Genomic DNA, 10,442 nt, shown 5'->3' on the forward strand with positions numbered 1-10,442 from the left:
AGCATATATCATTGTAAAGTTAGCATATAGACGGTTGCTTAAAAACTCGAGGGGTTTCCAAGTATACCTGAGCTGAGGTCATTGGAAATAGCTTTATTATCCTTGGCTCACTGCATACATCGACATATTAACTTGTGTGTAGCACGTAAGTGAAAGTATTAGGTCGTAAAAGATAGATTTTCCCAGCTGGGACGGTGCTTAAAGGAAGTTAAATGACCACAGTGGTATAGAGCAGCGTCATGACATGAACAATCTGGCATTAACTGTCCTGAAAGCGTCTCGCCGCGCTGTCAGACTTAGAGCCGAGCGATAGAACTTGACAAAAAGCTCGGGAGAACTGTGCCGCACTGAGGAAGCATTAGTGTAAGAACAATAAATGGAAAAATCCCGAAAGTGGAACGCACTGTTTTCTCCCCCGAAACTGTTTACTGAAATTTCACTTTCATTACAAGCATTATTTAAAAGAGGCCAGATGAGACCTGTTTAAAGCCAGCTGCGTGCGATTGTTCTCCTGAGAGCGAGACAGCAGAGCGCCTCAGAATACATGGCAGTAACCTGAAGATCTGCGGTGCATATTGCAGCCTCTTGCCTGCTGTCTGCATTGCCATGTGTTCTGTGACGTGTCAAATTGTGTTTATTCCACTTCCTTGCTTTCTAAACATAAAATTTTATCATCTGTAAACAGAATCACCATTTGTCAGGTTCTTTTGTTGTATATCTGGCTTGTGTTGCAGGTAGTCTGGATTAAAACGCGATGAGCTCATTATAATGATCTAATTTTTACCTCTTTCATAGTTTGAGCAACCTTCGTTTAGCTATTAACAATCTTCTGCTGTGTGAAAGTAGAGGCGCGTCAACCCAAATGAAGGCATACACACATATATGTATTAAACACTGAGATAAAGGTAGAGGTCCTTATACGCGCATACGTACACATGCACGAACCTCACACGGCTAAACCCTTCGTGTAACTTTCAAGCTACAAGCAAAGACTTAAATTAATTACCCCTAATAACTTTTAACATCATTGCATTACCCTATTTCATTAACAAGCGTTATTACTTATTTGAGCAATTTCGACGCAGGATATTCATTACGTTTTGACACCATCCATCAGTTATTAAATTAACAGCTTGCTGCAGTCCATTAATATTCTAATTAGCGGTTTTATTAACAGCTATCTGATCACAGGTGGTACCTGCTTATTACAGGTTCACTAACTGTTTTATACCGAGAACTACGACGCACCTCCTCTGCTTTGGTCGAGGCGGTAGCGGGTGAAAGGCGAGGGAAGCCCTTTCTCTTTTATGGGGTAAATGGAATGGAATCTATACTGCTTATCCATCATTCACAATGATTCTGCTTCTTGTCAGAGTTATTACACTTGATTGGTGCCTAATGGTGCTGCGGAGCACACTTCCCCCCAGGTTTGAGCGTGCGAGTTACACAAATGGACCTATCCTCATTAACTTTGACCCAGCAGATTTTCCTACTGTAGCTACCGGGGGATTTAAACCTTCATGTCGCAAGATCACTTCCTAATATAACCAAAAAGCTAGCGCTGTCTTGACTCATTCCCCCGGATTGTCCCTGATGGACATTATTCTTATGCAGTATATTGGGCAATTGCCATCATCATCATTTATCATATGTCAACAAGACGATGTTTAATATCATCAATGAACACAGTTACAATACTACTAGCTTAAGTTTTGCATATGCATTGCATGTCAGGGTATTGTTTGTTTATGGGGTGAATATTGTAGATAGATACATACTGATCGGGCGTAATATTATGACCGCCTTCTGAGGGTGTCCTGTGGTGTCTGGCAACAAAACGTTGTTAGTGGCTGCCTTTGGGTCCTATGGGTTGAGGGGAGGGGCCTCTGTGGATCATCCCACAGATCATGTTTTTATTTTAGTGGTTCCTAAAGTGTTTTTGTGTGTGTGCCTGTGTCAGGCTGCATCCTGCTGCCATCATGGAGTGTCATTGCTATGGGGTCGGGGTGCCTGGTCTGGTCTAGGTTGGTGGTACATGTCCAAGTAACATCCACATGAATGCCAGGTCCAAAAGTTTCCCGGAAGAATATTGTATTGTCACAAGATGGTCAATGTTATTTACTTCTCCTGTCAGTGGTTTGCCAGATGTGTAATATTGTGGCTGATTGATGTATTTGATAAATAGGCATACCATTTTGCCAGACGCATCAAATCTTTGATCCTTGCTTTGCCAAAATTGCAATTTGCCTCGCCACAAACGTGCAAATATTATATAAATATTAAATATTACATTGTTAGACTGTGAACATGAAAATGGAGAATTGTGGGACATGCACTAGACTCATGCACACACCAGCACACTTGATACTAGTGTGAGTTGTGCGCAAAGAATCTCCAATCTTCGCACTGGTCTATTAGTATTGACCCTGAGAGTGGAAAACAAGACCCCTCATACAGAATATTGATGTCGGTGAGGCAGTGTACGGGATGATTTGTTCTGCACATGCTTCCCCATTGATTGTTTATTACAGCTGCACACTATGTAAAAAGGCTTCATCCATCACCCGCCAGTAATGAGTTTTTACATGCAGACTCTATTCGGGGTTTAGGCATCTCAAATGGGCTGTCTCTGAAAAAGACAAAGATTGAGCAGCAATCATGTCTTATTATGTGACTGCGCCTGCACGGCTGGAGAGAAAAAGAGGCTGATGCCGGATGGGAGACAAAGGAAGTGGAGGTGGGTGGAGCACTGACCAGCATTTGTTGCAGCTGGGGACCTTTGCCTCGAGCTACGGTGTAGCCTCCCTCACCCTACAGGGCATGGGCTGGATCAATGGCAGTGCTTTATCACAGGGTGGCAAAGACTAATGCGCTTCTGTTAAAATGCAGACATGAATCCCGCTGTGAGCTAAACATGTACACTAATGAGTTGTGCGGCTGCATGTTGTCTTGGTGATTACCGTCTCTCCTGGACATTGATCGGACCCGGGTAAAAGCAGGATGAAAATAGGAAGGTGACCAACCGCAGCAGCAGCAGCAGAGCAGCATGGCACTCTAAGCATGGCATCCCACCAGGAAGTTCAAGATCTATTCAAAGATGTTCTCTCAAGCTATAGAGCTCCATGCGGAGGTTTATTTGAATTACACAGACTGTCTGCTTTTCTTTTCTTTTTTTTTTCTCTTTTCCTTTCATCGGATGAATGTAAATCCCAGCATGGAAATGGGAATTATTCACAGCTGTTTTTGTTCTGGAAGTTTTGGCTCCTGCCTCCAAGTGGGAAGCTAAAGATGGGTTATGTCCCGACATCTAATGATAACAAAGCCGAGTGCCCCTTGCCCCCTCAGGACCCACTCTGCAGCCAGATGTATTTTGACTGAGCTAATGAAAATGTGCCAGGTAACGCGATACGTCGTCGGACTTGATGGCCAGACCCGTTGTAGCGGGGGTCTGAGTCCACCGAGGCTCCATTAAAGCGAATGCACTGCCTCTGCTGATCAATACTCTAACACAAGCGAGGCACGGCATCATTTTTATTGACAAGGAGCTACTTGGACTTTATAGGAAAGCTCTCAATAGACACTTGGAGAGAGGTTTGTCTTTATCGCGCTGTGTGTACTTGTGGTTTGATGTGCCATTGCCTAAATACACAAGTGTGACTTCAAGGGATTAGAAGGTTCCCAAATGATATCTGATGCAATTATGGAGAAGCTTTCAAGATAAAATAGGAAAAGATAAAACTCTAATCATCTCTGTGGGGAGATGGTTGTTGGAGCAACAATGAGCACAATGATGCATAAATGAATATTAGCTATGGACAGAAAAATAAAATATTACAGAAATTGAGCATAACCGTAACCACGCTATGCATTTATATTAAATGTTTTTGTTTTTTGCAAAATTAAATTTATTTTTTCTAAAATAAATTACTAAATATCCTAACACTAATATCCTACAACTTGAGTAGCTAAAAAAATACCGACAAATACTAGAAATAAATTAAAGATGTCTCCTTATTTAGGTTTCATGCATAGACAGTAACATAAATAGTAGGAAGGCAGAGCTGCTGAATCAAATGAGCTTTGCATGTTTTGCTGTGGAGACACAACAGGCCTGTTGTACACAGTCTGTCATTTGCAATCTGGTCGATCTGCAATGAATAGCCTGTTCCGCGGGGCTGCCTCCAGAGAATGGAAGCTCATACAGCTCTGAAGCCTAAAACAACAGAGAAGAATCTCTCATATTGTATCTCTGGGTATAAATTTACATTTCTAATTTCTCTGGCGTTTAGCAGGCAGCCCCACAGGCCAATACAGATGTCTCTGGCAATGACCTAACTCTCCATTAATATGTATGCTGACAACCAACCAAAAAGAATAATAAAATTGCCCCTCTCCAGTTACAGTTTCTCTGGGCTCCCAGAGCACCAGGGAGAGCAAAAGGCTGTCCAAGTGTACATCATGAATTCCCCTTTCCTCTCATCTCCTTGCTTCTTCTCCTCCGTCCATCTGGACCAAGTGGGGTGGTCGGATCTTATTAAGAGACACTTAAAGAGGATACTTTACCGGCTTCTCCTTTAATGTAATTGTTTAAGAGCTCACATCATACCATGTCAGGGAGGAAACTTCTTTTGTTGGAAAAGGGGAAACAGTGATGCGATTGTTCAGTGTTTCTCTCTTTTTTTTCTTCAGTCACATCTTAGACAAGTTAACCTCTTTAATTAAGAGTACTTAGCTGTGTGGGCCCGGATGGGGCAGGAAGCGATTGTTGAGACCCTGCCAAGCTGGATCGAGTTTCTCGGCGGCCCATGCTTCCAGCCAAGGCTGAATGGGAGGCTGGCTTGTCAGCAGATGCTGTGCTCAGGGATCAGTGTCTCTCTGTTGGGTTACAAGAGCTCTTTTCCTCAAGACAAGAGAGGAGGGAAAAAAAAAAACAGAGGACGAGTAAAGGGTGTAGTGGCGAAACAAGGATGAGGGGAAACTTGTATTGTGAGATATGTGCTCTGATGTTGGAAACTGAATCCTTGGCGTAGTCTGTCAGTTTGTTTCTGGCCCAGTGAGCATGTCAGCGCAGCATTGTCCTCTGTGGGGATATCATCAGTAGCAGTGCAGTATATCCAAATCTTCTTAAGAGCACGACACAAGCCAGTCACTTAGCACGAGAGGAAGGAATTTACCCTGAATTCTTCAGTGTTGTACAGCAGCGACAGAACACGGTTTAAAGAGTGCTTACATGTACGCTGGGAAATAATCAAAGAAAACAACTCTGTTAGAGAAATTAGATCATCTAGTTTTTAACAAGAACACTCTGGCATGCTGCGGCTCGTACGCGTTGAGTCAATCACTACACGGCTGTCAAAAATAAATACGAACACGCCGCATCCATAAATGATAAGTGCGGAGCCGTTCTGAATTCTTCATCTCACATAAGACCCATAAAACGAATCGCAGTTCCAAGTCTTCCGTTCCTGCAATAATAACATCCAGGCTGCCGCGTCTGCATGGTAATTTCATGCGCCCGAGCCGTAAATGAACACATACGTCATGTGGTTTACATGCTGTATCTGTATTAGTTTCTCCGGTGCTCCACAAAAGACGCCTCTAATTTGAGTTTTTGATATCCTAAGTATCCTTCATGCTTGTGGTGACGTGGAATGTTCTAAAGGGGGACAACCCCATAATCTCCATGTTTATGGGTCTGTTTGCCAGACACAGGAGGGACTGAACGACTGAACTTTCCAAGCGTATAAAGAGACCCGGAATTATACAGTAAAAGCTAAAGAGGCAGCATTTTGATATGGGATCGTCAGCGCTGTGCAAGTTCACACTAAACAAGAGCTAGTTCAAAACGCAGTTCGCACAGATTAAAGTGAACTAGTTCACGTTCAATATAATTTTGAATATGTTCATAGACTCCAGAATGAACAGTTTGCGTTCGTTTTTTCCATTTTTTCAACTCCATGTGTCGCTTCAAATTCGACAGTGACGTGGTGGACATCCGGACTTGTTTTTTTAGACCCGCCGGGCACAATTTGCAGATTTTTATTTTTTTTTCCCGCCAGAATCTGTACTGCTTTTTTTTCATATAACTCCTTCAAATGTTTGTGTGGAACTTGACCTCACAGCAAGAAAGTCCCGGGTTCGAATCCATGGGCCGACTGGGCCTTTCTGTGTGGAGTTTGCATGTTCTCCTTGTGTCTGCGTGGGTTCTCTCCGGGTACTCCGGCTTCCTCCCACCGTCCAAAGACATGCTCGTTAGTTTCATTGGTGATTCGAAATTGGCCGTAGGTGTGAATGTGAGTGTGAATGGTTGTCTGTCTCTCTGTGTTAGCCTGCGATAGACTGGCGACCTGTCCAGGGTGTACCCCGCCTCTCAACCTCTCTGACAGCTGGGATAGGCTCCTTCACAGGAACAAGCAGTTACAGAAGATGAATGAATGAGTTGCGTCTCTTTCAGCTGCACCACCAGCCATGCTGTTTGCCGTAAATCGCACATCGACTGACAGCTGTCGTAGTTTTTATTTTTTTTTCCTGAACGGATTGAACGTCGTTATTTCCCTCCAGACTGAGCGAAACTCACGTCTACGCTCACATTTGAAAAAAGTATGCGTTCAGTTCACAGTTCAGAAAAATATGAACGTTATATTAACGTATAATTGAGTCTGAATTCTTGTTATGATAAAAAAAAAAGGGTGAAAATCATCAAGAACATGGGTGCAGACCTTTTTTATTTCCACACACATTTTGACTGTTCTATATTGTCTTTCTATTCATAGTTATTATAATGTTCTTCTTTATTATATACGCCTACTAAGGTAGGTGGGGACGATATGGATAAAACTTTATTAGGTTGTATGCAATTGTGTGTAATAGCTATAGTATATATCATGACATAGTGGGTAAATTAAACATTGAAAATAGCCATAAAATATGAGTTTTTTTTTGTGTGGATCTGTTGTACATATGTGTCTGTGTGTGGTGCTCCTTACTCCCTGGGTGCCCTGATTGACAATGCGCCTTGTTCATTATCTCCTTAATGGTGACTTCTTCTTTACCTTAGTGCATTTGGTGTATCAGTGTACAGGAACACACCCATATAGAGTTTCCCTGTCATGAACTAGCATACACACACACACACACACCGGGGTCTACGGGAGTTCAAAGATCTTGGGTGTCCTAGGGGACAAACCGTAGTGAAAGGAGAGGGTTATTCTGGCCCAAATTACTTCAAATGGCTTTAAAATTACACCCTTCAAAGTCTAGACTCTTTAAAAATGCACCATAATGCCTATATGGTAATAACATCCATTAAATTGAGGCGTGTGCATGTAATGAAATCACTGCTAGAGCCCTATCGTTATCTTTTTGAAGGAAAAAGAAAAAGAAAGTGGACTAACATTTCAAATTTGCACCTGCAGATGTCACCTAAGTGTTTCCTGTAGAGCATTTTTCAGTGATCTGAGGGAGAATTCACATGAAATTGATGACTGTGCCTAATTGGCTATTCCCTTTGATCCGGGATCAATCTCTACCATATGAGCTGTGGTTTTTGTTGAAGGGAAAATTGAGAGGGATGGCAACCTCATTTCCCAAGTTTACCACAAGGTTCAAGCGTCCGTAGCCTGTGGTCAGTGCCTCCTTGTATGCTCTTGTTATGTCTGTATGCTGGCCTCTTCTCCTCCTCCTCCTCCTCCTCTTCCTCCTCCTCTTCTGCTCGTTTCTCATGTTACTCTCTCAGGAATAAAGTGACCCTGCAGGGCCACCAGAGTATTCACATTGAAGACCTTTGGAGCTAAAGGTGGCAGCCTCACTCATAACTCAAAGATTAACAACTAACCACATCCAACACGACACACATGTCCAAACTTCTCATTGGTCTCACTCTCTTATTACTTACCATTACTTGGTATATGTATTAATTCACAATAGTATAACGTAAAAGTAACAAGCACAGGTAAATAAATAAAAACAAAACATGACATTTTCATATATTTTAATTCTCTTGCGATCTCTGCACCTACAAGAGACGCTTCATTGTGAGTCCCACCCTTCAGCGTGCATATATATATTTTGCATCGTGAGCTGCTTAGTGGCGATGCCGATAGCGGCGGCTCAATTGAAATGGAAACGCATTCTGAAATCAGAAAGGGGCTGTAGCTAGCTGCCTGTGAAAGCACTCAGGCTCATCTGGAGCTACAGGCCCGGAGCGCGTGGGGAATTCAAACCCCACCTGTAACTCATTATACCCAGGCCCGCCACTATGTGCACCGTCCACATTTTGATCTTTCTCCATTTCATCTGAAATAAGTTCCATGAAAAAGAGCAACAGATTCGGGGCGTGAGTGTGTTAGGCTTAGCGGCCGACACAGCTGCCTACACTGACTTCCTTTCCCCCCTATTAGCCAGACACTGACTGTGGAAGATTAGAGACAGATTGTGGCTCGGGACTCTGGCCTCACTGTACTGAGAAAATGACAAGGAACAATCACTGTCTCTAGTCTACAGATTTTCTTTTACTGGTTTAGTGTTTATTTTACAGCTAAGGCGAAGGATTGAAACCATGAAACGGCAGCTTTATTTCTTTTTGTATTGTTCAGAAGGCTGTGTGGTTGCATTTGGCTCCAAATGCTTGTACTTAAATTGTGACAATTTAAAACAAACATGTTTGATATTTTCGGTGGAGTTTTGTTATGACATTTCACAGACATTTATATTTTGTGCAGTGAATAACTGAAAAAAAGATGCATGTGTGTGCACAGACTGGTCAGGCATAACATTATGACCACCTTCCTATTATTGTGTAGCTCTCCCTTCTGCCTCCAAAACATCTCTAACTCACCTGAGAGTGGTCCTATGGGTTGAGGGGAGGGGTCTCTGTGGATCAGGCTTGTTCCAGTGCATCCCACAGATACTGGATCAGTTTGGGATCTAGTGAATTTGAGTCCAGGTCAACACCTTGTGCTGTTTCCCAGCAGAACATTGTATTGTCACATGATGGTTGATGTCATTTACTTCTCCTGTCAATGGTTTTAACGTTGTGGCTGATCGGTGTATACTGTATGCTTGGTAACCCAAGTGTGCAGTATAATGAGATCATCTAAGAGATTTAAACAGGCAAATTGTAAAATATGTGTCTTTGAGCTATAAACGATGTAATTGTGTCATTAAAAATGAGATTTAGGTAAGGAGCAAACAAGCAAAATCAAAGATCAAATACACTCTTTTGATTATCATTTTATATTTTTCCTACATATTATTAAATTTCTATGGAATGCATGTATTTTATGAGTGTTTGGAGCCCCACGGCGGGGGTTTCAGGTTTGGCGTTCTCTGTCTGATAGCTATAATGTTCTAAACTTGGCATTGCTGCTGTCTGGGCTGCGTTCCAGAAAGCCCCAAAAATGCTCCGAAATTTCAATGTTGATCCTTCATTCTCTAGTTTAGACACAACATTAACAAGCGGGCTGCTTGCCGCAGAGTCAGATGGATTGAGTTAAATAAAATGAGCTGTACTAATATGACTATTATATAAAGAATTTAATGGTGGCTGCTGATAGTGTTTTGCTGAATACACTGGTATACAGGAGTCGGATATGATTAGCATGCAGCGTGTTGCTTAATGCAAGGCAAATTGCCTTTTGTGTCTTCATGGAAAATTGTTCTGTGCCGCAACTGACAAAGTAGCAATTTGCCATTAAAATGGTGCGTGTTGGCTATTTTTGTTTCCCTCATCAGCACAATTAGGCCCATTTATTTCTTCCATCTTCTGCTAACTAGCCATTTTCCTTTGGAGAGCTACTTCTGTCTCAGTATGAGTATGCCATTTAGTCAGGTTTAATAAATACACAGAGCACAGACCAATTTAATCATAAATTACTTTCAGTAAGGGAGGCAAGTGCTTAACAGTGCTCTCCTATACCATGGTAGCACATTTTCGAGAGGTACAAAAACATTTATATCTTCTCTTTGCTGATAATACAATGCGTTTGATCAACATTATGGAGTTTGTCCAATTCATTTTAAAGTATACAAGAAGCATTAAAGCAGCCATAGTAACAAAGGCAAATTAGTTCGTAAGAAGCTGAGAGCGCCGCACCGTCAGGTTTGCAAATGTAGAAATTCCAGTGCTTTTTTTGTATCATTTAGAACCAGGTATAGATGCATTTGACTGCAGAGGTTTGTAGTGAATTATGACAACTTACAAGAAACGTATTTTATCTCCACTGCTAAATGGTGAAGGGACAATAGCATCTGCAAAAATGGCAATTTTAGCAAGTCACTCGGTCATGAACTGACTCAAAAGGGACTTAAACAGATGAAACAAAATTCAAACAGTTGTAGCGATGACAAGCAAAATACAAGTGCACAGGTACCAAGTTTAATAATTTCAACATTGAGGCAATGCGACTGAGGGGATGACCAGTGGGATTGCCTACATACAGTTG

Source organism: Chelon labrosus (assembly GCF_963514085.1).
Source record: "Chelon labrosus genome assembly, chromosome: 9".
In the NCBI taxonomy this organism is placed as follows: Eukaryota; Metazoa; Chordata; class Actinopteri; order Mugiliformes; family Mugilidae; genus Chelon; species Chelon labrosus.